The 8582-nt window shown below is 44.0% G+C and overlaps 1 pseudogene; it reads right to left on the bottom strand.

Annotated features, from left to right (window-relative positions):
- Positions 5313–7623, bottom strand: LOC109716069 (annotated as a pseudogene).

Below are 8582 nucleotides of genomic sequence, written 5' to 3' on the forward strand. Positions count from 1 at the left end.
TGGGACCGGTCCCCGAGAGCTTCCCTCGGGCGCACGCGTTCGGGAACCGGTCTCTCCCCGGGAGACCGGTCCTCGGGAGACCGGTCTTCGCCTGAGAGACCGATCCCCGAGAGCTCGATTTTCAGGACTTAGCCAATTTTCGGCAAATCTCGCTGGGACCACGTTCGGGAACCGGTCCCTCCCTGCCAGGGACCGGTTGCATCACGCAACCCCGCTACGCCGAGCCAGGGGAACCGGTCTCTCACCTGCAGAGACCGGTCCCCGAGAGCAACATCAGCCCAATGATGCAGTTTGCCTCATTTGCTCTCGCGGACACAACTCCAAGGCACTTTTTGTGCTTTGGACATTCTCAACTCCCACAAAGGGTATACTTTCGACAATTAGTCGATCCTGGATGAAGTACAATCCTCGTATTTCGAGAATTCACTTCCTTACAGTTTCTCCTCTTGTTATACTATTTTTTATCTTAAACTGCACCCATTTAAGAGATATTTATACTGTTTCTCTTCTTGTTGCACTGTTTTTTCTCTTGTTGCACTATTTCTCCTCTTGTTACATTGTTTCTCCTCTTAAAGGGTGCAGTTTAAGATAAAAATAGTGTAACAGGAGAAGAAATAGTGCAATAAGAGGAGAAACAGTGCAACAAGAGGAGAAACAGTATAAATATCTCTTAAATGGATGCAGTTTAAGATAAAAAATAGTACAGCAAGAGGAGAAATAGTGCAACAAGAGGAGAAACAGTGCAACTTTCGTTTAAAGAGTGTAACTTTCATCTTAATGAATGCAGTTTACATCTGAAAGAGTGCAATAATAGGAGAAACAGTGTAAATATCTCCCAAAGAGTGTAATTTTTGTTTAAAAAGTGTAATTTTCATCTTAAAACTGCAGTTTACATTTTAAGTAATGCAACTTATATTTTTTTTTCAGTTAACGATGCAATTTCATCTTCATCCTTCTTTTTCTATAATTTTTTATCTTTATTTTTTTTCTTGCTTCTTTTATAATTTTTTTGGTCACCCCTCTCTGCCAACGGCTACGGCGCCGGCGACGATGCCGCTGAGGACCCCCTGCTCCGAGGCTGCAGCGCCGCAGTGACCTCCACGGTGTCGGCGCCGGCGAAAATGCATCGTCGTCAGAGACGGCAGAAGAGAATGGAGAGGGAGAGGAGGAGAAGGGTGGAGGAGGGCAAGAGAGGCGTCGGCGTCGGAGACAGTGAAGAGTCGAAGAGGAAAAAAAAAAAAAAAAAGAGTCGCGGCGCGGCCTCGGCAAGTACAGAGGCGAGGAAGGTGGGGGTGTGCAGGCGAGAGTCCGCTCTGTCTCCCCCGCTCTCTAGGAAGGGAAAAAAAAGAACGAGAGAAAAGAGGAGAGAGAAAAGGTATGAGGGTATTTTGGTCAGTTTGCTGAAAAAGTTGATCGAATCTGCAAAAATGAAAAAGGTGGCTCGGTTTTGTAAAAGCCCAAAATAAGTAAATTTTTTATGCAAATTGGCCAAAACTTTCAGTTGATTTTTGTTATTTTTACATAAAACAATAATGCCTCTAATCGTAAGGTAGGAAAAAAATCTTATCTTGAACATGCATTCCATTTAGAAGTAGTATCATTCAAATAAAATTTCCATCCTGCATAGAGATATGAAATTTTTTTATTTTACGGCATAATTTCAACTCAAAGTTAGGATATAGCTCAAAATTAAACTTACTGAACCACACATATGGCTGAATGCGACTGGTCTCTGTAGCGCCTACATGTGTTACCAAATCTCTGAATTGATTAGGGTTGGACTAAGAGCCTGTTTGGCTTACCTTCTGAAAAAGTAATTTCTGAAAAAGTGATTTTGGTTTGGAAAAGTGATTTCTGTTAAAAACTGTAGAGCGTTTGGTGAGTCTGATATAAAAGTGATTTTGCTGAAGTGATTTTAGAAAGCTGTTTGGCAAAATTTTTTGCTGAAGTGATTTTATAATGCTGTTTCACAATCGCATACAAACTACACAATACTACAAATTAAATAAAATTTTAAAATATTACACACTACAAACTAATCAAACAATCAAACATACATGCTAAGTTTAAACATCAAAAAAGATTGCAACAATATTTGGTCTTCTTGCAACTTAATTTTTATGAAAGTAATTAAAAATTCAGTTTGTGCATCTGGTGAAAATTGAAGCGACGACCCAAATAAAAAATCTAGAGCTTGGTTCAAGTGTCACTACTTGAAATACTAAAGGCTTGCAACTTGAAGTGATTAATCAACCAGTGAGAAATGCAGAGAGAAGTGCCACGTCGGCAACGACCCCGGCGCGGCCGGACCCACGCCACGCTGGCAACGACCCCGGATTCGACCCCGGCGCGGCCAGACCCACGTCACCCCGGCCCTGTCTTTGCTGGATCCGGCAACGACCCCGGATCCGACCCCATCGCGGTCGGACCCACGCCATGCCGGCAACGACCCCGGATCCGACCCCGGCGCGGCCGGACCCACGCCACCCCGGCCCTGTCTTTGCCGGATCCGGCCCCGGCGCAGCCGGACCCACGCCACGCCGGCAACGACCCCGAATCCAACCCCGGATCCAGCAAAGACAGTGAGGGAGAGAGAGAAAGTTGTAAAAAAAAAAAGAAAAAAAGAGAGTATCTTCTTTGGAGGTTCGCCGGAGAGGAGGTTTGTCGGAAAGAAAAGAATCGCCGGAGAGGAAGAAGGGAGAGAGATGGAGGAGAGAAGAGAGGAAAATGGAATTTTTTTTTTAATGTTAGAGAGAAAGGGTTGGCTGTGGTAAATGGGAGAGAGAGAGAGAGAGAAAGAGGAGGTAGTTGGAAGTATTAAAAGGTTAGAGTAGAATTATATTGTTTGTTTAGGAGTAGTTTCGGTATTTTTATAAATATTTTTAAATGAGAAAACTGTTTTTGTGGGAATCAGTTTTGAGAAGCAGCTTTTTTCTGCTTCTACTTTTAGAGGTTGAAAAATCAGTTTTCTAATTCTTAGAAGTAGAATCAGTTTTTAAAATTTTCATTGCCAAATGCTTTACTGAGCCCAAAATCACTTTTGGGCTCAGAATCACTTTTAAAAAGCTTGGCCAAACACCCCCTAAACCTCGCACTATTACAGTTGGGTCAGAGCCACTCTTGGGCTAAATTATTGAACAAGGCCAGGCTTTACGAAGTGGGAACAAGGTTTGTTGTATGGGCCAGGGTTGAGCCATGCATTAGCCCAACCCATAGCTGGTCTTCCAGATCTAAACACATGAGTGTCAATGTGCTTAATTTTCAGCTAAACGCTTGCCGAACACAATTTTAGACAAATATTATTTAAGTTCTCCAAATAAAAAATCTAGAGCTTGGTTCAAGTGTCACTACTTGAAATACTAAAGGCTTGCAACTTGAAGTGATTAATCAACCAGTGAGAAATGCAGAGAGAAGTGCCACGTCGGCAACGACCCCGGCGCGGCCGGACCCACGCCACGCTGGCAACGACCCCGGATTCGACCCCGGCGCGGCCAGACCCACGTCACCCCGGCCCTGTCTTTGCTGGATCCGGCAACGACCCCGGATCCGACCCCATCGCGGTCGGACCCACGCCATGCCGGCAACGACCCCGGATCCGACCCCGGCGCGGCCGGACCCACGCCACCCCGGCCCTGTCTTTGCCGGATCCGGCCCCGGCGCAGCCGGACCCACGCCACGCCGGCAACGACCCCGAATCCAACCCCGGATCCAGCAAAGACAGTGAGGGAGAGAGAGAAAGTTGTAAAAAAAAAAAGAAAAAAAGAGAGTATCTTCTTTGGAGGTTCGCCGGAGAGGAGGTTTGTCGGAAAGAAAAGAATCGCCGGAGAGGAAGAAGGGAGAGAGATGGAGGAGAGAAGAGAGGAAAATGGAATTTTTTTTTTAATGTTAGAGAGAAAGGGTTGGCTGTGGTAAATGGGAGAGAGAGAGAGAGAGAAAGAGGAGGTAGTTGGAAGTATTAAAAGGTTAGAGTAGAATTATATTGTTTGTTTAGGAGTAGTTTCGGTATTTTTATAAATATTTTTAAATGAGAAAACTGTTTTTGTGGGAATCAGTTTTGAGAAGCAGCTTTTTTCTGCTTCTACTTTTAGAGGTTGAAAAATCAGTTTTCTAATTCTTAGAAGTAGAATCAGTTTTTAAAATTTTCATTGCCAAATGCTTTACTGAGCCCAAAATCACTTTTGGGCTCAGAATCACTTTTAAAAAGCTTGGCCAAACACCCCCTAAACCTCGCACTATTACAGTTGGGTCAGAGCCACTCTTGGGCTAAATTATTGAACAAGGCCAGGCTTTACGAAGTGGGAACAAGGTTTGTTGTATGGGCCAGGGTTGAGCCATGCATTAGCCCAACCCATAGCTGGTCTTCCAGATCTAAACACATGAGTGTCAATGTGCTTAATTTTCAGCTAAACGCTTGCCGAACACAATTTTAGACAAATATTATTTAAGTTCTTTGTGACACCCTAATAGAGTCCCATATCAGATGGAAAAAAAATTATGATTGGATATATAAGACATCATGGACCATATTAATAATAAGTAAGTTTAAATATTTTTCGCCGGTGGTTTACGTCCAACGAATTATCATTACTAGTGAACCGGATCGCTATATTCAGTGTTAAAGTCGATTCACCAGCCGAAAGTGTTGGACTCACATCCTTGATGATTTGAGGCCGATGAGGACGTTGTTGAGACCAAAACTGAGGGCACGATGAACCCTAATAATCATTAGCAATAATAACCCTCCTCCACCTTCTCCTCCTTTGTCGTCTTCTTCTTCTTTGTGTGCGCGCAAGCGCACTCGCGTGCTAGTCTTGACTTTTCTCAATCTTAAATGTGATGGTGTCTTTGATCAATGGAGGTGCAAGCATATTAATTGAACCACCAAATGTGCATCATTTTTGGCATGTTCTGAATCACTTCCGCACATCATGTAAAAGCTTGGGAATGAGCTTTTGCTTTCAAGAAAAAGGATTTCATCACTACAAACTAGAGAAGTTACATGGCTGAAGGAGTATCGAGAAGTGCTTCTATCCTCTCTTCATTCTCAAGGAAGCGTGCCGTGCAGTAAACTTCCTTGTCAAGGTTACAATTTCTCACCAGTACTTATACCTCTATATATATAGAAGCCAATCAGCTGCTGATTATTCACCAAGCATATGTCAAACATTTGACCACATATAATAGACACAAAAACTTGTACCTTGATCTGAGAACTGAAACATAATTCTTGACCTCCAATAGTTAATTGCTATTGGTTGGGGCTCTTATTAGTTACACACTGTATGAAAGAAAATTCTTTGATGAGAGGATGCTAATGCGAAAATGTCATTTATTAAAGCTTTTTCAACCACCTTGACTTGCATCTCACCGTCATTAACAACAACCATTTCTCTGTTTTTTTCTTTCTTTTCTTTTTTTTTTTTAAAAAAATAATAATAATAAAGGAGAATCCAAAGTTGTTTCCAGCGAATTTTAATGTATAACAGTAATAAAACCACATTTGTTTGTATTTCAGTAAGTACTTAGGCCAGCTTATTGACCTCTCCTGAGACCAACAGAAAAGCAAAAAAAAAAAAAAAAGAAAAAAAGAGAATTATGGAGGAAAAAAAAGGAGGGAAAACACAAATTCTCTACAAATAATCTTATCATCCTCTGTTTAATTTCTATCCTTCCAACCTATCTTTGTGTATCAAAATGAGGATTCCAAATTTTTTAATCCATCCACATTTTAATCCCAAGAAAAAAAAAGAAATAAAGGAAGAAAAGAAGGAACTATTCTTTGTAAAATCCAAGTAAAGGCGGAGAGGAATCATCAATCACCAAGATCCAATCTACACTTCTGCACACCTCATCGGCGCGAATCCGAGGCGGGACTTGTCCAGGTCGTATAAAATGTGGAAATTCTGCTGCTGGTAGTTCCCGATGATCGACAGCGCCGACCGCGGCGTGCCGAGGATGGCGAGACACACCATCTCCTCCGGCTCGAGCCGGATGAAGTAGTTCTCCACCGGGAAATTCCACACCGCGCCGTCCGCGAACACGATCGCAAACTCCGGCAGCTCCACCTCCTCCACCCCGGAGACGTTGTAGCACGGATTCAGCACCGGAAAGTCGTCGACCATCGGATAGTTCTTGACCCTCTCGACGAACGCTTCTCTGATCACCCGATACGCCGGATCGGCGAAGTAGCTCAGCGTCGTCCCCGAATCGACGATGGTCCCGCCGCGCCCGTCCCCGGACAATTCCCAAGTCTCCGGGGGAATCTGCAGCATGTGGCCGCCGACGAGGATCCCCTTGATCTGGACGTAGTAGAAGGTGTCGGCCGGGTTGTCCTTGCCGGCGACGAAGGCGGTGTAATTGAGATCCGGGTGGGCCAGCAGCCTCCGGTCCTCGCCGAATATCAGCTTGCTGGACACGCTCATGTCGCTGTCGCGGTCGACGAGGCAGTAGGAGAAGGCGTGGCCGTAGAGCCCGCGGAGCTGCGAGGCGAACGACAGCGGCCCGCGGCCGAGGCCCAGCAGCCCCGCGGCGCCGTGGAACAGCCCGCGGTTCCAGTGCCCGCAGCCGAAGATCACGTTGTCCACGCGGCGGAACGCGTTCGAGCCATGGTCGTCGGGGGAGGTGAGGTTNCTGGTCGAAGCAGGCGAGGCAGGGGGCGCACTGGAGCCAGTTGAGGTCGCTGCCGGTGTCCAGGATGACGGAGAAGTGCCGCGGCGGGGTGCCCACGAACACGTCCATCAGGTACTCCCCCGACCCCAGCGTCACGCCCGACTCCAGCGTCGCCACCAGCCGCCCCGCCAGCTCCGGACCTACCGCCGGCTCCCCGCAGTCGTCCGTCTTCTTCTCCTTCTCCTTCTCCTTCTCCGCGAGGGTGCGGGCGAGCCGCGAGGTCGAGTTCTGATTCTTCCTGTCCGCGATCCTCCTGAACAGGGTCTGGATCCGGACCACGTCCTTCTGCGCCGTCTCTCCCACATTCGGATTCCTCGGCGCCTGCTGCCTCAGCTGCAGCTTCAGCGGCGGCGGCGGCGGCGGAGGCGCTGGCTTTTCAGCCTCGCTCTCGTCGACCGGAGAACTCGTACGGCGGTGGCTGCAGCCGGAATCGGACGCCACCGCGTTGAAGCTCGGCAGCTCGATGCCGCGGAGAAGAGGATTTCTGGAGGTCGAGAAGTTCGCGCTGGAGAGAGAAGCCGACGAGGGGCCGAAATGGATAGAGAGGATTAATAGAAGATACAACTGGAACTGGAAGGATTTAGCCATTTTTTTTTTTCACAGCTGATTCTTCATGAAACTAACTCAGAATCTATAGCTCAAAAGCGGAGACAAATTAATTTGAAGGAAAACAATAATATATATTTTTTTAAAAAAAAAAATAAAAAAACTGGGGAGGAGGAGGAGGAAGTGGAGGAGGTGGATATTGGAGGAAACAAAGAGGAGTCTAAAATGGGAGTTCCCAGGAAACTTAGCTGTGTGTGTACTTTGAAGAGAGAGAGAGGAGAGAAAAAAAGGGTTAGTTTGAATCAACGGGTTGGAGGTTGGAATTTGCGAAGCCAAGCAATGGGGAAACGCGGCTTCTCTGCCGAAGGGCGGAGAACGAAGACCAGTTCCTGTTTTATTTATTTATTTATTTATTTATTATATCTAGTGCGGCAGTGTTATTAACCAAAAGTAAGAAAAAAATAATAATAATTTTTATATGTTATATCCTGGAACTTGATTTTAAGTTTCGAGGAGGCAACGGCAGTGTCATGCCGACACGCCAATTAGAGCCAATCGGGCGCGTGTAATTTGGATCCAATCCGAGCAGAACACTTGCACAAGTAGACGCCGGAAATGTTTAGTTTTGATAATTCAAATAGTTTAATAACTAAGTTAATATTTTGAATCGAAATTATTATTACATTAATAGTTTATTAAAGCTTTAAATACAGCACAAAATTTATTGCTGTTTCTTTTTTCTAACGCATGAAGAAAATAATAAAAATTCTGAGTATAGGTTTGTCTATTCTCCGATGTTTGTACTTATCTATCACAATTGATGGAGAAAAATTAGATTTCTACGCGTGTTTTTAAGCTATATAAAATTATGTGCAACGTATGTTTTTAAAACGGACGTCCACTTAATAATTATCATCAAAATTAAAAATTTGTCAGCCTATTTGCAAAATTTTTAAGTTTGCGAGAGATTCTTATACGCTTATTTACTTTGTTTAATGCTTAGTATTATACTCGTATTATTATTATTTTTTTTTTTTCTAGGAGTATTCTCATAGTTTATGCAAAAAAAGTATAACAAAATAAAATTTCTCTCTACAATAGTTGGGTATATTATAAAAAAAAACTCAAACCTTTATAATTTTTGGAGTAGTTTTAGAGGAAATCATCTTAGGGTTGCATTCATCTGTCTCTATTTTCCTCTGTCTAAAATGGATGGATGTATTTCTTTTAAGTTTAGAAAAATTCGAGTGATCCAAATATCTAAAATATACATTTTTTTAATCTCAAATATAATTATTTTGAGCAACCTTTTTATCATACCCCAAAAAAAAAGAGTTCCAATTAAATTCTCAGAATTGTACATAATA

The sequence above is a fragment of the Ananas comosus genome, linkage group 10 (genome assembly GCF_001540865.1).
Source record: "Ananas comosus cultivar F153 linkage group 10, ASM154086v1, whole genome shotgun sequence".
NCBI classification, from domain to species: Eukaryota; Viridiplantae; Streptophyta; class Magnoliopsida; order Poales; family Bromeliaceae; genus Ananas; species Ananas comosus.